The 24,120-nt window shown below is 39.5% G+C and overlaps 3 non-coding genes across 3 annotated transcripts; all 3 read right to left on the bottom strand.

Moving 5' to 3' along the window:
* Positions 1 to 116: 116 nt before the first annotated feature.
* Positions 117 to 203, bottom strand: trnay-gua (transfer RNA tyrosine (anticodon GUA)). The gene is given in 2 exon segments: positions 117 to 152; positions 167 to 203. It is a non-coding gene; the product is annotated as a tRNA-Tyr (tRNA).
* A 1,912-nt stretch (positions 204 to 2,115) lies between these two features.
* On the bottom strand, positions 2,116 to 2,202 carry trnay-gua (transfer RNA tyrosine (anticodon GUA)). The gene is given in 2 exon segments: positions 2,116 to 2,151; positions 2,166 to 2,202. It is a non-coding gene; the product is annotated as a tRNA-Tyr (tRNA).
* A 1,912-nt stretch (positions 2,203 to 4,114) lies between these two features.
* trnay-gua (transfer RNA tyrosine (anticodon GUA)) lies at positions 4,115 to 4,201 on the bottom strand. The gene is given in 2 exon segments: positions 4,115 to 4,150; positions 4,165 to 4,201. It is a non-coding gene; the product is annotated as a tRNA-Tyr (tRNA).
* Between the last annotated feature and the right edge of the window lie 19,919 nt (positions 4,202 to 24,120).

The raw sequence follows: 24,120 nt of genomic DNA, 5'->3' as shown, positions 1-24,120 counted from the left end.
GATGGAATTGTGGCTAAGATTCCGTGCTTTCACCGCCATGCCCTGGGTTCGATTTCGGTCAGGGAAAGCCATTTTTGCACAGTTAAAACGGAAAATTTCGCTTGGTAAGAAAAACTTCCTTAGAGTCGGATTTGAACCGACAGCCTAAGGATGACAACTTTAACTTCTACAGTCCTCCGCTCTACCAACTGAGCTATCGAAGGTAACAGACTAGCAGTTCCATAGGTCCAAACACCAGTATGTTGGCTAGAAACACGGCCAGTTGTGCATATTTGAATTGTCAAATTCATTTGACTCAAAGAAGAAACATCGCATTGTACGAGTTGGAGATGTTCAGTTACCAAAATGTACCTCTTTTGAGGACATTTAGATGCATACTGCACTTTGTGTACATGAATGGAGAAAGGACATAAATGGTTAGAATAACATTCAGTGCTTTTGTAGAAAATTTTCTAAAATGTTGTCATGTAGAGAGAGAAATGATTGGCTGAAATGCAGAAACATTAAATGTACAATGTGCACATATGGAAAGAACATTACTTTCATGTGGAACACATTAAGATTTCGAACTGCATGTTGAAATATAAAACCCCTTAAAGGATTGATTTTTACTCACATGCTGCGATGGTTGTTTTCTCATGGCTTCTGAGTGAAGAGGCTGTGGTCAGGGTGGAGTGAGTCTTTGATAACCAAGATTGTTGTTGCTTTGGCTCTCAATTAAGCAATGCCGTCACACAGTGTCAGGTCTTTCTCAATCACGTGCAGAGAATGATGTAGAGGGCAAGGACTTGAACATGCACGTGTTCTTGCCTGAATACAGACACTTGCCTGAAAAACAAGTGCTTCGATGTTTTGTTCCAAAATTACTTCCCTGATGCATTAGCTAACAGGCGGCACACATAAACAAGTGCGCATGTTCATGTTTCGGACAAGCATTTCTACGGCACAGTCTGTAGTGTGTACAAAAGGAAATGAACAGAAAAGGTATGAGCAAGTACATCCTCCACTGACAAGCTTCTGTTATTTAAACGTAAATGGATTCTGTGACTAGAACAAGTCTGCTCATTCTCTCAGCCTTTATTGAAACTGCTCACCGCAATACAACAAGTACACAAGGTGTAATGAACTTGCAAAGAAAATGTTCTCAGTAAGTTGAAAAGGATAGGCTCAGAAGTGTTGATTTTATAAAGTAAGCATGACCTTAACATTTACTCCATGCCAAGAGAACTAGCTAGCTTAACCTGGGACAATGGCCAATGTAGATTGTCACAGATGGGTTAAATGATAGAAATGTGAAAGATCAGTTACTTAACAGGGTCCTGATTCTTGACGTGATCAAGATGTATTCAATGAAAGTTCACAAGAACACTAATGGCAAAGTAACAATGCTTTTATGGGTACAGGGAATTTAACCCTATACCCTCCAATCAAAAGTCTGATGCTCTACCATCTGAGCTATCCAGGTTACAAACAAAGCATCCTAGCTATTCAGGAAGGATTCAGGACACGGAAACCAAGACTCAAGCTTTGATAAGGTATCTGTGTGCCAATCTTCTCAAGACACACAAAGGCCCACATGGACTGGTTTGGTCATCCTCCCCAATCCAGGACATTTTAACTGACATGACAGGTGAAGAGCTTTCTAATAGTGAAGGAGACAAAAGGGGAATGCTATAACATCTGTCAGCTAACCCCTTTAGTTCTGCCTGACGTTTTCTCCCTGTGTGTACGAAACATTACATTAACAGCGCTTTCCATGTGTTAGTGACACTAGAATTCCCACTTTTCTTGAGTGATCCCAGATGGTAAAAAAAAAAGAGTCTTGACTCTTGCAAACTTCATCTATTTTGTAGAACAAAAAGAAAGATGAATAACTCGCTTTATGGCCTGCTTCCTTTTATGCATACCAAGTCCAGTATGCATCCGAATGTCATCAGTATAGTAGGAGTGCAGACACTGAAAAATGTTGGTGACAAGAAGGATACATGGCTTGGTTCCCGATGGAATTGTGGCTAAGATTCCGTGCTTTCACCGCCATGCCCTGTGTTCGATTTCGGTCAGGGAAAGCCATTTTTGCACAGTTAAAACGGAAAATTTCGCTTGGTAAGAAAAACTTCCTTCGAGTCGGATTTGAACCGATGGCCTAAGGATGACAACTTTAACTTCTACAGTCCTCCGCTCTACCAACTGAGCTATCCAAGGTAACAGACTAGCAGTTCCATAGGTCCAAACACCAGTATGTTGGCTAGAAACACGGCCAGTTGTGCATATTTGAATTGTCAAATTCATTTGACTCAAAGAAGAAACATCGCATTGTACGAGTTGGAGATGTTCAGTTACCAAAATGTACCTCTTTTGAGGACATTTAGATGCATACTGCACTTTGTGTACATGAATGGAGAAAGGACATAAATGGTTAGAATAACATTCAGTGCTTTTGTAGAAAATTTTCTAAAATGTTGTCATGTAGAGAGAGAAATGATTGGCTGAAATGCAGAAACATTAAATGTACAATGTGCACATATGGAAAGAACATTACTTTCATGTGGAACACATTAAGATTTCGAACTGCATGTTGAAATATAAAACCCCTTAAAGGATTGATTTTTACTCACATGCTGCGATGGTTGTTTTCTCATGGCTTCTGAGTGAAGAGGCTGTGGTCAGGGTGGAGTGAGTCTTTGATAACCAAGATTGTTGTTGCTTTGGCTCTCAATTAAGCAATGCCGTCACACAGTGTCAGGTCTTTCTCAATCACGTGCAGAGAATGATGTAGAGGGCAAGGACTTGAACATGCACGTGTTCTTGCCTGAATACAGACACTTGCCTGAAAAACAAGTGCTTCGATGTTTTGTTCCAAAATTACTTCCCTGATGCATTAGCTAACAGGCGGCACACATAAACAAGTGCGCATGTTCATGTTTCGGACAAGCATTTCTACGGCACAGTCTGTAGTGTGTACAAAAGGAAATGAACAGAAAAGGTATGAGCAAGTACATCCTCCACTGACAAGCTTCTGTTATTTAAACGTAAATGGATTCTGTGACTAGAACAAGTCTGCTCATTCTCTCAGCCTTTATTGAAACTGCTCACCGCAATACAACAAGTACACAAGGTGTAATGAACTTGCAAAGAAAATGTTCTCAGTAAGTTGAAAAGGATAGGCTCAGAAGTGTTGATTTTATAAAGTAAGCATGACCTTAACATTTACTCCATGCCAAGAGAACTAGCTAGCTTAACCTGGGACAATGGCCAATGTAGATTGTCACAGATGGGTTAAATGATAGAAATGTGAAAGATCAGTTACTTAACAGGGTCCTGATTCTTGACGTGATCAAGATGTATTCAATGAAAGTTCACAAGAACACTAATGGCAAAGTAACAATGCTTTTATGGGTACAGGGAATTTAACCCTATACCCTCCAATCAAAAGTCTGATGCTCTACCATCTGAGCTATCCAGGTTACAAACAAAGCATCCTAGCTATTCAGGAAGGATTCAGGACACGGAAACCAAGACTCAAGCTTTGATAAGGTATCTGTGTGCCAATCTTCTCAAGACACACAAAGGCCCACATGGACTGGTTTGGTCATCCTCCCCAATCCAGGACATTTTAACTGACATGACAGGTGAAGAGCTTTCTAATAGTGAAGGAGACAAAAGGGGAATGCTATAACATCTGTCAGCTAACCCCTTTAGTTCTGCCTGACGTTTTCTCCCTGTGTGTACGAAACATTACATTAACAGCGCTTTCCATGTGTTAGTGACACTAGAATTCCCACTTTTCTTGAGTGATCCCAGATGGTAAAAAAAAAAGAGTCTTGACTCTTGCAAACTTCATCTATTTTGTAGAACAAAAAGAAAGATGAATAACTCGCTTTATGGCCTGCTTCCTTTTATGCATACCAAGTCCAGTATGCATCCGAATGTCATCAGTATAGTAGGAGTGCAGACACTGAAAAATGTTGGTGACAAGAAGGATACATGGCTTGGTTCCCGATGGAATTGTGGCTAAGATTCCGTGCTTTCACCGCCATGCCCTGTGTTCGATTTCGGTCAGGGAAAGCCATTTTTGCACAGTTAAAACGGAAAATTTCGCTTGGTAAGAAAAACTTCCTTCGAGTCGGATTTGAACCGATGGCCTAAGGATGACAACTTTAACTTCTACAGTCCTCCGCTCTACCAACTGAGCTATCCAAGGTAACAGACTAGCAGTTCCATAGGTCCAAACACCAGTATGTTGGCTAGAAACACGGCCAGTTGTGCATATTTGAATTGTCAAATTCATTTGACTCAAAGAAGAAACATCGCATTGTACGAGTTGGAGATGTTCAGTTACCAAAATGTACCTCTTTTGAGGACATTTAGATGCATACTGCACTTTGTGTACATGAATGGAGAAAGGACATAAATGGTTAGAATAACTTTCAGTGCTTTTGTAGAAAATTTTCTAAAATGTTGTCATGTAGAGAGAGAAATGATTGGCTGAAATGCAGAAACATTAAATGTGCAATGTGCACATATGGAAAGAACATTACTTTCATGTGGAACACATTAAGATTTCGAACTGCATGTTGAAATATAAAACCCCTTAAAGGATTGATTTTTACTCACATGCTGCGATGGTTGTTTTCTCATGGCTTCTGAGTGAAGAGGCTGTGGTCAGGGTGGAGTGAGTCTTTGATAACCAAGATTGTTGTTGCTTTGGCTCTCAATTAAGCAATGCCGTCACACAGTGTCAGGTCTTTCTCAATCACGTGCAGAGAATGATGTAGAGGGCAAGGACTTGAACATGCACGTGTTCTTGCCTGAATACAGACACTTGCCTGAAAAACAAGTGCCTCGATGTTTTGTTCCAAAATTACTTCCCTGATGCATTAGCTAACAGGCGGCACACATAAACAAGTGCGCATGTTCATGTTTCGGACAAGCATTTCTACGGCACAGTCTGTAGTGTGTACAAAAGGAAATGAACAGAAAAGGTATGAGCAAGTACATCCTCCACTGACAAGCTTCTGTTATTTAAACGTAAATGGATTCTGTGACTAGAACAAGTCTGCTCATTCTCTCAGCCTTTATTGAAACTGCTCACCGCAATACAACAAGTACACAAGGTGTAATGAACTTGCAAAGAAAATGTTCTCAGTAAGTTGAAAAGGATAGGCTCAGAAGTGTTGATTTTATAAAGTAAGCATGACCTTAACATTTACTCCATGCCAAGAGAACTAGCTAGCTTAACCTGGGACAATGGCCAATGTAGATTGTCACAGATGGGTTAAATGATAGAAATGTGAAAGATCAGTTACTTAACAGGGTCCTGATTCTTGACGTGATCAAGATGTATTCAATGAAAGTTCACAAGAACACTAATGGCAAAGTAACAATGCTTTTATGGGTACAGGGAATTTAACCCTATACCCTCCAATCAAAAGTCTGATGCTCTACCATCTGAGCTATCCAGGTTACAAACAAAGCATCCTAGCTATTCAGGAAGGATTCAGGACACGGAAACCAAGACTCAAGCTTTGATAAGGTATCTGTGTGCCAATCTTCTCAAGACACACAAAGGCCCACATGGACTGGTTTGGTCATCCTCCCCAATCCAGGACATTTTAACTGACATGACAGGTGAAGAGCTTTCTAATAGTGAAGGAGACAAAAGGGGAATGCTATAACATCTGTCAGCTAACCCCTTTAGTTCTGCCTGACGTTTTCTCCCTGTGTGTACGAAACATTACATTAACAGCGCTTTCCATGTGTTAGTGACACTAGAATTCCCACTTTTCTTGAGTGATCCCAGATGGTAAAAAAAAAAGAGTCTTGACTCTTGCAAACTTCATCTATTTTGTAGAACAAAAAGAAAGATGAATAATTCGCTTTATGGCCTGCTTCCTTTTATGCATACCAAGTCCAGTATGCATCCGAATGTCATCAGTATAGTAGGAGTGCAGACACTGAAAAATGTTGGTGACAAGAAGGATCCATGGCTTTGTTCCCGATGGAATTGTGGCTAAGATTCAGTGCTTTCACCGCCATGCCCTGGGTTCGATTTCGGTCAGGGAAAGCCATTTTTGCACAGTTAAAACAGAAAATTTCGCTTGGTAAGAAAAACTTCCTTCGAGTCGGATTTGAACCAACAGTCTTAGGATGACAATTTTAACTTCTACAGCCCTCTGCTCTACCAACTGAGCTATCAAAAGTAACAGGCTAACAGTTCCATAGGTCCAAACACCTGGTTTCATAACTGGGAAGCTTGGAGTACGTACCGGTGAGTCTGGGCATGGCACGATTACTCCTGCTTGCTTTAATGATTGGAACACCAGCCTAATACCCTCTGCTGCCTCTGGTTTCAGAGGGTATTGGTGCTTGTGTGGTCTATAATCAGATTTTGGGGTGATGTGGACAGGCTCACATCCTTTTATTAAGCCCACATCATTTTTTCCCTGTGCCCATAACCCTGCAGGAACTGTTTTCAGTTCCTCCTCCTCTTCCTCTGAGAGGTTAACAGAGGCTGCCATAATTGTCATATTTGGACTCACAAGCTCAACCCCTCTTTTGCAATTTAACCTATACGGGTTGGCATTTTCCACGTTTTTATGCTCGGGCTATACATAATTTTACACTGGGGTTCTTTTACCCAGTCAGTTGCGCTCAAAACACGTTTGGTCCATAATCCTACTCTCTGCCAGGCTGGGTCGGCATGTGTGCTAGCCAGCAACACATGAGGCGCTGCATGCGAGACCGAATTTTTTTTTTTAGCTGAGAGCTGCACCACTCCCGCAGCCCACTCGCAGTCCCATGCTATAGCTGTGATAATCAAACTGTCGCTGCCCCCTAAGTCAAATTTTTGCTCAAAATCAACATCCAGTCCCTCATGGACCTTCATCGTACTGTCAATAGAGTCACTTTGTTTAATAATCAGCTCACCAGGTAGCGTGTTAGTAACTTCAGTCATAAAATGTGTTAGTACTTCCCCAGCAGTGCACTGCAATTCATAAACATACAAAGGGACCCCCACTTCTAACTGGACTCCCTGTGTGGGTGTTTCCCATGTGACAAATAACCCCTCTGGGTTGCTGCTAATTGTGCATCCAAGTTTACACATCAGGTCTCTAGCTAACAAATTAATTGGACACGTTTCTGACACCAAAAAACTATGTTTAAATTGGCTATTTCCTAAACTACATTGGAGAGGCCTTTCATCGATAGGATGGCCTCCCACTCCAATTACTGTTATCAAATACCCTGGTCTCATTCTACATTCTATGAAACCTATCAACACCGAGTGGGTGGCACCACTGTCAACCAAAAACTTAACATTTTTTCCCTCTACATTCACAATTACTTCAGGGAGGCCTCTTGACCCTTTACTAATCTGCTGTAGTAATTGGTCATTTAAATTTGTTACTTCCCTTTTGTCGTCTTCCTTCAGTGGCCCATCGCTGCCCTGCCTCTCCTCCGCCTGTCAATCTTTTTTAACTTCCACAGCCATGTTGTCACTATCTTCCCCTTCTTCTTCAGGACAGTCTCTTGCAAAGTGTCAGAATTTTCCACAATTATAGCATTCCCTTCCTCCAAACTCTTTTCCTCGACCTCTTCCTCTCCCTCGTCCGGGCCACGTCCTCTGCCACATCCGTGACCTCTTCCTGTCTCCTACTGTTTGGAGCATTGTCAGCATCGCCTGGTGGGTGATGTCGGCACGCTGGCACTCCCGTCTAGCCTCCTTCTTACCCAGAATAGTTTCATGATGCTTGGCGTGTTCTTCGATAGTATGGCAAAAATGCCATAAGTTCTTGTCCAAAGCGTCGTCCGCCGATATCGCCTGGTTTGCTCAGGCCGATGGCCGCTTTCATGATGTCGTCTGTAGTCCAGTGGCGGTGGACCATAATTACTCCATCTGTTCCAGACACCTCCACCATCAGGAACTGCAGGGCACAGCCTGCCTCAAGCTCTACAGATGGCTTTATTGTGGTGTGACTTCGAGTGCGATGAGCCACTGGTGAGGTTATTGCCTCCAGTTGTCGTCTTGGTTCGTCATATGGAGACGGCTTTGATATTAGCGATGAAGTCCCTGGCTCAGGATATGGAGGTGGGTTTGTTAGCGCTTGTGGCTGTTGAATCAGATGGGGGGCTCTTGGCGGGGTAGCATCGAGGTCAGGATCAGCTAAGGAAACACACTGAGACACTTCATTATTACCTTTTCTATACCCTACCTGCTGCTTCTGTCTTTTTTCAGCCTCCTCTAACCACATTTTTGCCTTTTCCAGCATATCTTTACTATTCTTGTCAAAATATTTCCGCGCTTTCTTTTCAGCCTCCCTTGGTTTAACCTTTACTCTTTCAATCAATTTAAGTAAATATGCAACACTCAAGGTCCCCGATGCATTAAACCCATAGTATTTAATCCAGAACGGGACATGTTTATTTACCAGTTCCCCATAGTCTTTACTCAATTCAAATTCAAATATAATTAATGATGCCAAATATATTGCATGTGGGATCCCCATTGAAATCTAATCCCAATCGAAACCACTGCCTAAATCTGGGTCCCCCTTAATAAAGTTACATCTTAAAGACCAGCAGTATGGCCTTCAACAAAGACAGAAATAGATTCTTGGTGAGTCATAAATCATTTTAATGTTCAAGTTTATTGCTGATGGGATGAAAATCCCAATTCAGTAAATGTCATTGTTTTGTGAAATACATTGTCAAATATATTGCAGATAGGATGAAAATCCCAATACAAGTAAATTTAATTGGTTTGTCAAATACACTGTCAAATATACTAATAATAATATAATATAAATAATATATATAATTTATTTTTGTAAAATAAGATTTCTATGCTTTAATACCAATTTTCCTTGAACCACATCTCTCCCTAACCCCTGTCTTAAGAGTTGTGAAATTCTACTGTCCAAAACCCCTATTTATTCTTGAATGGAATATATTTGAAATGTGAGCATCAGTTCTCTGAATTTGTGGGAGATATGTTGAAACTAACACCACCAATGTTTAAATCTGCCCCCCCCCCACCCCCCCACCCTTACTAAAGTTACATCATAAAGACTAGCAGTAACCAGCAGTATGGCCTAAGCCAAAGACAGAAAAAGGTATTGGTGAGATGAACTGATGGAAGACAGTTGGTGCCCAACTTTTTAAAGACTAGCAGTAAACAGCAGTATGGCCTTAGACAAAGACAGAAATAGATACTTGGTGAGTCATAATAAATCATTTTAATGATCAAATATATTGCAGATGGGATGAAAATCCCAATTCAATTCAATTTCCTTGGTCTGTCAAAAAATATTACAGATGGAATGAAAATCCCCATTCAATTAAATTTCATTGGTTTGTAAATATACCATAAGTGGGATGGTGTCAAATTCAAATATATTTGAACTATGACAAATATACTGCACGTGGGAAGGAAAATATACTATATGTGGGATGATGTCAAATTCAAGTATATTTGAATTTTGACAATTATACTGCACGTAGGATTAGAAAATAATACCATTTGTGGGATGGTGTCAAAAAAAGCTGTGAGAAGAGCCCTATTAAAAGAAGTTATATTTGTAGTTAAGTAATTTATGTATGTGTTGTTACATGTAAAAAATAATCCTGGTTCAGTCCTGAGTTTCAGGGTCTGTTCAAGACCAAGCTTCTCATCAAATTGTCCTCTTTTAAGAATATTTCATAAACTTTTACATTCCTTTATTATAAACAAATGAGACATTACTGTTTTTACGTTATCGTTAGAAGTCATAGTGTAATAGTGCTCTAGACTTTGAATTCAGTGATCCTACTTAAACTTTGGTGGAATTTGCACTTCCTTATTATATGTTTCCTCACTGCACAGAGAGTCATTTGAAGAGTGACTTCTGCATAAATGCTTTTGAAACATTTTTCATTAGTTGTCTACTGGCCAAACAACTGGACGAGGGAAGAGTAGATGTCAGCTTGCATGTATGCTCCTATGTTTTTGTGGAATGGGGCCTACCTCAGCTTCCTTTGACTCTTGGATGGGCTCTGTCCTACCAAAACAGATGATGCAAATAAGTCATCTGCTTACTAAAGTTTTTGAAAATCACACTCTGCGAAGAGGCATTGCATAATGCGAAAAAAACCCAAAAAACTTTCCGAAACAATGCTCTCTAATGAAAGCAGCCAACATACTTAATACAGGAGTGACCTCAGGCGTGAACTCATCCAAAGACCACAACAGCAACAACAGGCTTAAGAAAGAACACATGAAATGACCTCGAAACACAAAAGTGAGCAGGTACATTGAGTTGATATGTGACTTCATTAACGTGCTTGGTAATTTCATATGGACCGATATACTTGGGACCTAACTTGCGACATGACCCCAACTTGCGGAAGTCCTGTATATAGAGTCACATATACCACTCCCGTTTGGTATTCTCCCCTCAGCTCACTCTAGCCAATGACTCCACTCTTCTAAGACCAGTTTAAAGGCAAAAAGTTCATGTTCTCCTATTCCATAGTTACGTTCTGCCATTGATAACATACGACAGAAATAAGCCACTGGGTGTAACTTGGACTTGTCATATCATTGTGAAAGTACAGCTCCTACGCTGATGTTAGACGCATCAACTTCCACAACAAATGGAATGGAAGGAATGGGATGTCGAAATATGGGAGCAGTGGTAAAAGCTTCCTTCAGTTTTCTGAATGCTTGATCAGCCTCCTGATTCCAAAGTAGCTTGGTCATTGCTCCTTACAGGAGGGCTGTGAGAGGAGCTGCAATGCTGCTAAAATTCCATATAAAGTGTCGGTAAAAGTTTGCAAATCCCAAGAAGCTCTGGAGTTTTGTTTTTTTTAACTGTAACAGGAATGGGCCACTGGTTGATGGCTTCGATCTACTTATCATCCATAGTGATTCCACCATGGCTGATCATGTATCCTAGAAAAGTCATAGCTGAAAGGTGGAACTCACATTTCTCTCCCTTTACATATAATCCTTTATCAAGATGAGTCTTCAATACCACTCAAACATGTTATACATGGATTTCAATGTTGGGGGAATAGATGAGGATGTCATCAATATAAGCAATAACACATTTTCCAATGTATTTACAAAGAATATCATTGATGAAGGCCTGAAAGACAGATGGAGCCACAGGCCGGGACATCCTGACCACGCACTGAAAGAAATAATATGGACATCCCCAAAAGAACAAATATGGGCATCCAGTGATATAGAATATAGAAGAAAGAAATAGAAGTAGTTCAGGTTGAACATAATGGTACCAAGAACCAGTTGGTGTAAGTATTGAATAATGTATGGTTTGGAGAACAATAGAGGAACATGGAGAAGTATAATGAAAGAATAAAAGTGGTTAAGGGTCCTTGAAGAAAACATATAAAAGGTGTGCCCACTTGAGACTGTTAGACATTCTCTGGACGATGTCTCGTTTGTAACATTGAGCTCAGAATAAAGATGGGACCAGCTATTCTCTTCAATTAATTCCAGAGTCTGCATCTTTATTTCCATTTAGTGTGTACTGAGTAAACGGTCTTGAATTCTGGAAGATCTAGGAATGACACCATCATCTTTCTTGGGGGCAAGATCACTACCTTGTTTTGTGATGTGGGCTGCATGCTTCTTCTAAGGCTCAGTGTTGAGGCTCGATTGGGTCTAGGATGATAGCCCCAGATAACATGTTCTGAGGATCCACAGTAAAGACAGAGACCCTCCTGTACCCAGCGCCACATCTGCCCTTCGGTTAAGCATGAAGAATCGCATTGCATAGGTTCCACTGTATGCTCTCGTCTAAGCTCTGGTCTTTAACTGGGAGAGGGACAGGTGGGGTGAGAACTAATAGATCTATGCAGTTCTCGTTCTTGAATAAAATGATCCAGAGGGATAGATAGAGCTATAAGATGATTCAAACCTAACTTATCATCTTAGCAAGCTAGTTCATGTAAGTCCTCTGAATTGAGACTGTTCCTGAAAGTGACGATCAATGCTGCCTCATTCCATCTACTATGTGCAGTGGCAGTACAGAACTCTAGTGCATATTCAGCCACAGAACGATTGCCTTGGCACAACTTAGTATCTCCCTGCAGGCTCTTCCCTTATGTGCGTGATAAAACACTGCCTTGAATTGAGTGATAAAATCATCATAAGACCATATTTGTACATTATCCCAGATGGCAGTCACCCAATCTACAGTTTTGTCAGATAGACGAGAGGTAATGAGTCCTAGACTTCTCCAAAGGGTCCAACAACTTCTCCAATGAAAACAAAGACATTATTCACTATATATCAAGTTTGGATGTTTCTTTTTGCTAAAACATAACAGTAAGTTACTTTAGTAAGTTCCACAACAATATTGGCTTCATAGCATCATTGTTGCCATCATTAGGGGAAAATACTCTACTAGCTACTACTATTATACTAGCTAATATTGTAAATGCTGGGGAAAATGCTGTAAATGCTGTAAAGAAATAGTATATTTTCTCATTTATACTTACAATTTGTAGTAGGATTACACATTTTTCCAACAGTGAATGGAAACATCCAGTGATTTACTATGCAAACATCAAAGCTATTCTATGCTAGCAGCACCCAAACAACTCCACATAAACTTCAGCTGAAATAAGCCTCTTCCTTTCCATGAGGTAAAAAAGTATTGGCGATCATATCAATCCTGCAGTTGTACAAGCGTCAAACTTATGCGCTAGGCTATCTGCTAACAACACTGAAGCACTGTAAATCCAAGACAATGGCACTGCAATGTCCAATAGAAATCAATATAAAATAGAAATGGGTGGTCTATTGCTCTATTCAGGAACACTTTTACATCAGTAATGTGCATTTTCAGTTAACCAAACGCTTGCGTAGTTTGGGTTTGCTTATGAAGGAACTGAACGCATGTTTTTACGCAAAAAATCAGAAGAATGTTTTAAAAGGCCATTTAAAAGGACAGGTGCATCATTGTGGAAGTTTACCTGAAAAACACGATGTATTCAGCATGGGATTTCTGCAGAGCAGATGCATGTAGACGACAGAAAACTGGTAAGCAGGTATTTGCATTAGTTCTAAGATATGTTGATAAATGTACTGTACTTTAAGAATATTCGATGTTATCAAGTAATTTATTTGAGCATCCTAGTTTGGGCATGCCTGCAGGCCTGCTAGGGAGCGTTGGAGGGGGTTAAAGCTACACAAACATGCCTTTCTGTTTGTTTGTGCAGCAATGAACCAGATTTCCAAAGAAAGAGGAGGTATGGTTAAAGCTAGAAAAAAATGCCAACTCTGTACTCTGGCAGAAAATCTGATATTTTAAATATGTCCCTAAAAGGTTTATATTCCTTGGCTCACAGAATCAGACATTACATTTTTGCTGTTATGGCAGCTGTTATAAAGATCATATTTATACAGAACACTGTTCAGTTAGTGCTAGTATTGAGGCACCATTGCATAACTAATAGCGATACAGAGTCAGAAACATCATGTGTTCAGGTGAATAACTATGAATGTGTTAGATGAATAATAGTGCAAATTAGAATCATATCCATCATGTGTTCAGACGGCCAGCAGTGTGCTGTACAATATACACTGTCAGATATTAATGTCTGCTTTGGATGTGTGTGAGAGAGTCTGTAAGAGGTGTGCATTTGTGTGTGTTGCATGACTATGAGTGGGAAAAGCATATAAAGGTAAAAACATTACCTCTGCAACAAGGATCTGCTCTATTTGAAGGAAAGGTTTAAGTTAGACACAGTCTCCACAGAGTAAGTTAATTCTGTCTGTGTTAAGACAAGTTGACATATCAGTAGTTTATCACTGATAAGTTTTGGCTGTGAGATAAATGAATAATATCACTGCAACGTAGAGACTGTTCCCTTGAGTTCAAATGTGTAAATACGCAAATGCATTGCAAACACATTTAATAATAAATAGCCTAGTCTATGTTAATGAGTTTGGGTTAGATACTGATGTCCTCTATAACCGTGTGGTTGTGATGGATGGATGAGAGCTGTCACAGTCACATGATACATGTGCAATACATTCATGCTGCATCATGTCCTTATACTTTGGTTTTGATTAATTATACTTCTCTTCCTCTTATGTATTCCTCTTCAGTATCCACCACTACCAGTTCTGCTGTTAGCTCTTCTGGGGTAGGCACATTGTCTCAGGGGTCAAGTCAAAGAACCTCTGAATTCCTACAACCAGGGAGACCTCCATGTTTCTATATTGGCTGCTGTCGCAAACTTGCGCTATGCCTTGTTATAATGTGACAGAACTGAGGGTTAGAGCTCTACATGCAGTCTGCTTTGACTAATTTGAAATGAGTTGAGTGTTTGAATGTGGCCAAGAGTTCAGGTTCTAGAAAGTACAACACAGAATATATACAATTCATGTTTGATAGGACCTTAATTAATAAACTGAACAATATAGACTCCTGGCTATAGACAAAGAACAGGTACAAAGAGAGAGCTGGAGAAAGTGTGTATGTCTGAGAGAGAGGGGATTCCTGCATTCAACCATTAACCATCATCATCATCCCCTATGACCATATCCATTTAAAGCACGCAGTCTAAATTTGACAAGAACTTGAAAGATGTGACACTTGACAGGCACTGTTACACAGGGGAGACTCCAAGAATGTACCAACTCAGCCACACAGCCAATGTGAGTTGGTAGAAAAACAACTCCTGGGGTACATCTGTGCAAGACATGTATAATAGAAAATAGAATTAAAAACAAACAAGCAGAAGGATCCTCCCCATCAAATTATAGCAGGTTACATGTCATGCAGTGCCAGGGAGTCCAGAACCTTTAGTCTGAAATGTGTTGGGATCTGATTATGCCTGCCACTGAGATACCACAAATTAAGGACTCCAGATTCCAAGACATAGAGTTGTGCAGTGTGAATGATACATCAATTCGAAAACTTCAAAAGTCACATAATGCGTGCATTGCATTAGCGAAGCAGCAAGTCCCGAAAACATTTCGAATCGAAAATTATCAATCTCAACAGTCCTTGAACATTCTTTCCTCATAAAAACAAATACACAGCAACAGCTAAGCGATAATTGTCATACTCCATCACTTCTCTAATCACCTTTCTTGCAGACTGGTCAAGACAAGGACAAAGGTCACATATTACTTACTTCCTCTTTTAAGCAAGCATTAAGCATTTTTCCTCACATTTTACAAATTTTGGAGATCGCTGAGAAAAGTATAAAATCAAACGAAATTTTGCATTAGTGTAAGGATCTATTACATCAGGACATCTAACAATAGCATAAAAATGGGAACATCTCGTTCGTTTTTCAGTAAAGGAATGTTAAGGTTTGTGAAATATACTTAAAAAAGAAAAATCTGATGAGAAGCTCTCTCTGGCCCAGATGCCAAAATCCAAGATTGAAGCAGGGACCTTTAGATATTCAGTAAGTTTTGTTTTATGATGCACGATGGTCCAGGAGGAACATTGTTTCATCTTTTGTTGTATACTTGTATATATCTGAAATGACAATAAAAGCCTTTTAATAAAAGACACTGAGCATATTTTTCCTCATGCCGACAGTGGAGCTAACCATCTCATGCTAGCTAAGGTACTGTGGCAGCTAGTATGGTAGCTGAATGCTTATAACCTATTTGGCTTAAAAGGTCTGGGAATGTTCACTGTTGCAAGGCCTCGAAGCTGTGGAAAGGTATTCTGATAGCATTGGCAATTTCATCACAAAAAGAAATCCCAAGACAAGTGCTGCCAGATGTGACATTTCTCAAATTGTAGAATGTTTGGTTGAAATGACTGGGGAGTAGATTAGATTTCTGCATCTTTCCAGAGCAAGTATGTTCGAGTTGCCAACATACAAAAACATTTGAAAATGTTGCTGGATTTTGTAGGCTGTCCTATTCAGTCTTGAGCCATAAGATTTGTTTTATAGACAATGGCAAGAAAAGCTTACAGAAAGGGGAATTAGCTCAAGTGGTAGAGCGCTTGCTTAGCATGCGAGAGGTAGTGGGATCAATGCCCACATTCTCCATTGTACCTTTTCAGGAGAGATGCATAATTAATATAACAATGTTGGCAACTGTCTTTAGAAAACAGCATTTTATAAGGTTTTTTGGCATTATGAATTCTTCTTCGAAGGTGTGATTTTCAAGAACTTTACTAAGCAAATGATTTATTTGCATCATCTGTTTTGGTAGGACAAAGCCCGTCCATGATCCAAAGGAAGCAGAGGTAGGCTCCATTCCATGAAAACACATGGAGTGTGTGAACCAGGATACCAACACTTTTGAACCAAGCATACATGCAAGCTGACACATACCCTTCCCTTGTCCAGGTGTTTGGCCAACAGACAACTAATGAAATAAATTGTAAAAGCATTTGTCCAGAAGCCACTGTTCAATAGCCTCTCTGTGCAGCAAGGAGACATATTATAAGGCATTGCAAGATCCACAAAAGTTTAAGTAGGATCACTGAACTCAAAGTCTTCAGCGCGATTACACCTTTACATCTAACATTATGGCATTATGAATTCCTCTTCGAAGGTGTGTTTTTCAAGAACTTTACTTAGCAAATGACTTATTTGCATCATCTGATTTGGTATAACACAGCTATCTAAGGTACTGTGGCAGCTAGTATGGCACCTGAAAGCATATAACCTATTTGGCTTAAAAGGTCTGGAATTATCTTAATCTGTGGAGTACTTGCTTAGCATCATTTCAGTTAGTTGCATACTTAGTATAAGCATGTTGGCCACTGTCTTTAGAAAACAGCATTTTGGAAGGTTTTTTAGCTTTAGCCTACCAAAATATTATCAAATTTCATTTCTACTCATATTGCTCTCTTGATTGGTTCATGTAGTTTCCACATCAGCAACATAATGAAAATCCACCCCTTTCTGTCCAAAAAAGACACTCAGCTACATGTGCAGTTTCTTGTTATCTGAAGAATGGACTACACCAACTTGTTCCATGTAGGCCTACTGCTCTGTGCCAGCAGACCCTTGCAACTCATTCAGAGTGCTGTTATTTGCAATCAACCCTGGCGTAGTACTTCTCAAAGGTTTCTGAAGAAGTCTAGATGGTTTGGTTGTAATCCAAACCTCCAGTAACATACCAGTCACTGCCAGTATGTGCTCCATTTGCTTACATCATGGGTGCATGCTAAACAGGAGATAGCAGCAATACCTTTAGCAGTAGAGCCTATACAACAGCAACCTGCATTGGTGGCTGAGGCTCTGAAGAAAGCAGAGAGCTCAGAGATTCTGCCTGAAGTTTGCCTCCCTTTGATTCTTCCTTCCCTCTCCCTAAAACTATTCTTGAATTTTTCAACTTTGAGGGAGATGAGGGTAAAAAAGGAAAGTAAAATTCTGGAATGGAATGTTAAACTGGTCATTCAACTAAGATGTCAGAGCTTGGGAAATAAAACATCTACCTCCTCTGGACATAATTGACCAGTACCTATGTTTGCTTGACCTCGTGGTGCAATGGTAGTTTGTTTGATTCCAGATCAGAAGGTTGTGTGTTCAAGCTATGTCCAGGTCACGTATTTCTTTCTACTTACTAGGAAAGCTGCATGACCATCAGTGACAGCATATAATTTGCTAATTGTATTGTTTACTTTGTTGAATAGCGGAGCTTTACCTCAATTTATCTAAGAACAACTTATTCGTCACCATTAATTATGCAGCTGTGAGAAAAGGTCAGTGAAAACAAAACATATTAAAACACCTTTTCTTTTCCTGGCATTCACTCCTCAATTGATCTTGGTTTTTATGACTGATCTATGACTGATCTTGCTATGCACGCATTATGTGACTTTTGAAGTTTTCAAATCGATGTATCATTCACACTGCACAACTCTATGTCTTGGAATCTGGAGTCCTTAATTTGTGGTATCTCAGTGGCAGGCATAATCAGATCCCAACACATTTCAAACTAAAGGTTCTGTACTCCCTGGCACTGCAAGACATCTAACCTGCTATAATTTGATGCGGAGGATGCATCTGCTTGTTTGTTTTTAATTCTATTTTCTATTATACATGTCTTGCACAGATGTACCCCAGAAGTTGTTTTTCTACCAACTCACATTGGCTGTGTGGCTGAGTTGGTACATTCTTGGAGTCTCCCCTGTGTAACAGTGCCTGCCAAGTGTCACATCTTTCAAGTTCTTGTCAAATTTAGACTGCGTGCTTTAAATGGATATGGTCATAGGGGATGATGATGATGGTTAATGGTTGAATGCAGGAATCCCCTTTCTCTCAGACATACACACTTTCTCCAGCTCTCTCTTTGTACCTGTTCTTTGTCTATAGCCAGGAGTCTATATTGTTCAGAGTGTATTAATTAAGGTCCTATCAAACATGAATTGTATATATTTTGTGTTGTACTTTCTAGAACCTGAACTCTTGGCCACATTCAAACACTCAACTCATTTCAAATTAGTCAAAGCAGACTGCATGTAGAGCTCTAACCCTCAGTTCTGTCACATTATAACAAGGCATAGCGCAAGTTTGTGACATCAGCCAATATGAAAACATGGAGGTCTCCCTGGTTGTAGGAATTCAGAGGTTCTTTGACTTGACCCCTGACACAATGTGCCTACCCCAGAAGAGCTAACAGCAGAACTGGTAGTGGTGGATACTGAAGAGGAACACATAAGAGGAAGAGAAGTATAATTAATCAAAACCAAAGTATGAGGACATGATGCAGCATGAATGTATTCCACATGTGTCATGTGACTGTGACAGCTCTCATCCATCGATCACAACCACACGGTTATAGAGGACATCAGTATCTAACCCAAACTCATTAACATAGACTAGGCTATTTATTATTAAATGTGTTTGCAATGCATTTGTGTATTTACACATTTGAACACAAGGGAACAGTCTCTACGTTGCAGTGATATTATTCATTTATCTCACAGCCAAAACTTATCAGTGATAAACTACTGATATGTCAACTGGTCTTAACACAGACAGATTTAACTTACTCTGTGGAGACTGTGTCTAACTTATACCTTTCCTTCAAATAGTGCAGATTGTTGTTGCAGAGGTAATGTTTTTACCTTTATATGCTTTTCCCACTCATAGTCATGCAACACACACAAATGCACACCTCTCACAGACTCTTTCACACACATCCAGAGCAGACATTAATATCTGACAGTGTATATTGCACAGCACACTGCTGGCCGTCTGAACACATAATGGATATGATTCTAATTTGCACTATTATTCATCTAACACATTCATAGTTATTCACCTGAACACATGATGTTTCTGACTCTGTATCGCTATTAGTTATGCAATGGTGCCTCAATACTAGCACTAACTGAACAGTGTTCTGTATAAATATGATCTTTATAACAGCTGCCATAACAGCAAAAATGTAATGTCTGATTCTGTGAGCCCAGGAATATAAACCTTTTAGGGACATATTTAAAATATCAGATTTTCTGCCAGAGCACAGAGTTGGCATTTTTTTCTAGCTTTAACCATACCTCCTTTCTTTCGAAATCTGGTTCATTGCTGCACAAACAAACAGAAAGGCATGTTTGTGTAGCTTTAACCCCCTCCAACGCTCCCTAGCAGGCCTGCAGGCATGCCCAAACTAGGACGCTCAAATAAATTACTTGATAACATTGAATATTCTTAAAGTACAGTACATGTATCAACATATCTTAGAACTAATGCAAATACCTGCTTACCAATCTTCCGTCATCTACATGCATCTGCTCGGCAGAAATCCCATGCTGAATACATCGTGTTTTTCAGGTAAATTTCCACAATGATGTACCTGTCCTTTTAAATGGCCTTTTAGAACATTCTTCTGGTATAAGATAACTTCAGATTTTGTCATAGAAAATTCAGTTACCATCAAGACAACTGTGGGACATGTTTAAATGATATACGGAGTCTTAGTAAAGTTCTTTGCGTGTTCACTTTTTTGAGTAAAAACACATGTTCGGTTCCTTCATAAACAAACCCAAACTACACAAGCGTTTGGTTAACTGAAAATGCACATTACTGATGTAAAAGTGTTCCTGAATATAACAATAGACTGCCCATTTCTATTGATTTCTATTGGACATTGCAGTGCCATTGTCTTGGATTTACAGTGCTTCAGTGTTGTTAGCAGATAGCCTAGTGCATGGGTTTAACGCTTGTACAACTGTAGGAATGATATGATCGCCAATACTTTTGGACCTCATGGAAAGGAAGAGGCTTATTTCACCTGAAGTTTATGTGGAGTTGTTTGGGTGCTGCTAGCATGGAATAGCTTTGATGTTTGCATAGTAAATGACTGGATGTTTCCATTCACTGCTGGAAAAATTTGTAAGTATAAATGAGAAAATATACTATTTCTTAACAACATTTACAGCATTTTCCCCAGCATTTACAATATTATCTAGTATAATAGTAGTAGCTAGTAGAGTATTTTCCCCTAATGATGCCAACAATGGTGCTATGAAGCCAATATTGTTGTGGAACTTACTAAAGTAACTTACTGTTATGTTTTAGCAAAAAGAAACATCCAAACTTGATATATAGTGAATAATGACTTTGTTTGCATTGGAGAGGTTTTTGGACCCTTTGGAGAAGTCTAGGACTCATTACCTCTCATCTATCTGACAAAACTGTAGATTGGGTGACTGCCATCTGGGATAATGTACAAATATGGTCTTATGATGATTTTATCACTCAATTCAAGGCAGTGTTTGATCACGCACATAAGGGAAGAGCCTGCAGGGAGATACTAAGTTGTGCCAAGTCAATCGTTCTGTGGCTGAATATGCACTAGAGTTCTGTACTGCCACTGCACATAGTAGATGGAATGAGGCAGCATTGATCGTCACTTTCAGGAACAGTCTCAATTCAGAGGACTTACATGAACTAGCTTGCTAAGATGATAAGTTAGGTTTGAATCATCTTATAGCTCTATCTATCCATCTGGATCATTTTATTCAAGAACGAGAACTGCATAGATCTATTAGTTCTCACCCCACCTGTCCCTCTCCCAGTTAAAGACCAGAGCTTAGATGAGAGCATACAGTGGAACCTATGCAATGCGATTCTTCATGCTTAACCGAAGAGGAGAGGTGGCGCTGAGTACAGGAGGGTCTCTGTCTTTACTGTGGATCCTCAGAACATGTTATCTGGGACTATCATCCTAGACCCAATCGAGCCTCATCACTGAGCCATAGAAGAAGCATGCAGCCCACATGACAAAACAAGGTAGTGATCTTGTCCCCAAGAAAGATGATGGTGTCATTCCTAGATCTTTGTAAATTCAAGACCATTTACTCAGTACACACTAAATGGAAATAAAGATGCAGACTCTGGAATTAATTGAAGAGAATAGCTGGTCCCGTCTTTATTCTGAGCTCAATGTTACAAACGAGACATCATCCAGTGAATGTCTAACAGTCTCAAGTGGGCACACCTTTTATACGTTTTCTTCAAGGACCCTTAACCACTTTTATTCTTTCATTATACTTCTCCATGTTCCTCTATTGTTCTCCAAACCATACATTATTCAATACTTACACCAACTGGTTCTTGGTACCATTATGTTCAACCTGAACTACTTCTATTTCTTTCTTCTATATTCTATATCACTAGATGCCCATATTTGTTCTTCTGGGGATGTCCATATTATTTCTTTCAGTGCGTGGTCAGGATGTCCTGGCCTGTGGCTCCATCTGTCTTTCAGGCCTTCATCAATGATATTCTTTGTGAATACATTGGAAAATTTGTTATTGCTTATATTGATGACATCCTCATCTATTCCCCCAACATTGAAATCCATGTATAACATGTAGGAGTGGTATTGAAGACTCTTCTTGATAAAGGATTATATGTAAAGGGAGAGAAATGTGAGTTCCACCTTTCAACTATGACTTTTCTAGGATACATGATCAGCCATGGTGGAATCACTATGGATGATAAGTAGATCGAAGCCATCAACCAGTGGCCCATTCCTGTTACAGTTTAAAAAAAAAAAACTCCAGAGCTTCTTGGGATTTGCAAACTTTTACCAACACTTCATATGGAATTTTAGCAGCATTGCAGCTCCTCTCACAGCCCTCCTGAAAGGAGCAATGACCAAGCTACTTTGGAATCAGGAGGCTGATCAAGCATTCAGGAAACTGAAGGAAGCTTTTACCACTGCTCCCATATTTCGACATCCCATTTCTTCCATTCCATTTGTTGTGGAAGTTGATGCTTCTAACATCAGCGTAGGAGCTGTACTTTCACAATGATACGAGAAGTCCAAGATACACCCAGTGGCTTATTTCTGTCGTATGTTATCAATGGCAGAACGTAACTATGGAAAAGGAGAACATGAACTTTTTGCCATTAAACTGGTCTTAGAAGAGTGGAGTCATTGGCTAGAGTGGGCTGAGGGGAGAATACCAAACGGGAGTGGTATATGTGACTCTATACACGGGACTTCTGCAAGTTGGGGTCATGTCGCAAGTTAGGTCCCAAGTATATCGGTCCATATGAAATTACCAAGCACGTTAATGAAGTCACATATCAACTCAATGTACCTGCTCACTTTTGTGTTTCAAGGTCATTTCATGTGTCCTTTCTTAAGCCTGTTGTTGCTGTTGTGGTCTTTGGATGAGTTCACGCCTGAGGTCACTCCTGTATTAAGTATGTTGGGTGCTGTCATTAGAGAGCATTGTTTAGGAAGGGTTTTTTTTCGCATTATGCAATGCCTCTTCGCAGAGTGTGATTTTCAAGAACTTTAGTAAGCAGATGACTCATTTGCATCATCTGTTTTGGTAGGACAGAGCCCATCCAAGAGTCAAAGGAAGCTGAGATAGGCCCCATTCCATGAAAACTTAGGAGCATACATGCAAGCTGATACCTACTCTTCCCTTGTCCAGTTGTTTGGCCAGTAGACAACTAATGAAAAAATTTTCAAAAGCATTTATGCAGAAGCCACTGTTCAAATGGCTCTCTGTGCAGTGAGGAAACATATGATAAGGAAGTGCAAATTCCACCAAAGTTTAAGTAGGATCACTGAATTCAAAGTCTAGAGCACTATTACACTATGACTTCTAACGATAACGTAAAAACAGTAATGTCTTATTCGTGTTTAATAAAGGAATGTAAAAGTTTATGAAATATTCTTAAAAGAGGACAATTTGATGAGAAGCTTGGTCTTGAACAGACCCTGAAACTCAGGACTGAACCAGGAATATTTTTTACATGTAACAACACATACATAAATTAATATACTACAAATATAACTTATTTTAATGGGGCTCTTCTCACAGCTTTTTTTGACACCATCCCACGAATGGTATTATTTTCCTATCCTTCGTGCAGTATAATTGTGAAAATTCAAATATACTTGAATTTGACATCATCCCACATATGGTATATTTTCCATCCCACGTGCAGTATATTTGTCATAGTTCAAATATATTTGAATTTGACACCATCCCACTTATGGTATATTTACAAACCAATGAAATTTAATTGAATGGGGATTTTCATTCCATCGGTAATATTTTTTGACAGACCAAGGAAATTGAATTGAATTGGGATTTTCATCCCATCTGCAATATATTTGATCATTAAAATGATTTATTATGACTCACCAAGTATCTATTTCTGTCTTTGTCTAAGGCCATACTGCTGGTTACTGCTAGTCTTTAAGAAGTTGGGCACCAACTGTCTTCCATCAGTTCATCTCACCAATACCTATTTCTGTCTTTGTCTAAGGCCATACTGCTGGTTACTTGTAGTCTTTACGATGTACCTTTAGTAAGGGGGGGCAGATTTAAACATTGGTGGAGTTAGTTTCAACATATCTCCCACAAATTCAGAGAACTGATGCTCACATTTCAAAAATATTTCATTCAAGAATATATAGGGGTTTTGGACAGTAGAATTTCACAACTCTTAAGACAGATATGGGGTCAGGGAGAGATGTGGTTCAAGGAAAATTGGTATTAAAGCATAGAAATCCTATTTTACAAAAATAAATTATATATATTATTTATATTATATTATTAGTAGTATATTTGACAGTGTATTTGACAAACCAATTAAATTTACTTGTATTGGGATTTTCATCCTATCTGCAATATATTTGTCAGT

This window comes from Electrophorus electricus, chromosome 5 (genome assembly GCF_041902795.1).
Source record: "Electrophorus electricus isolate QZ-2024a chromosome 5, ASM4190279v1, whole genome shotgun sequence".
NCBI classification, from domain to species: Eukaryota; Metazoa; Chordata; class Actinopteri; order Gymnotiformes; family Gymnotidae; genus Electrophorus; species Electrophorus electricus.
Note: the sequence above shows the minus strand (reverse complement) of the source record. Positions and strands in the feature narration are given on the sequence as shown.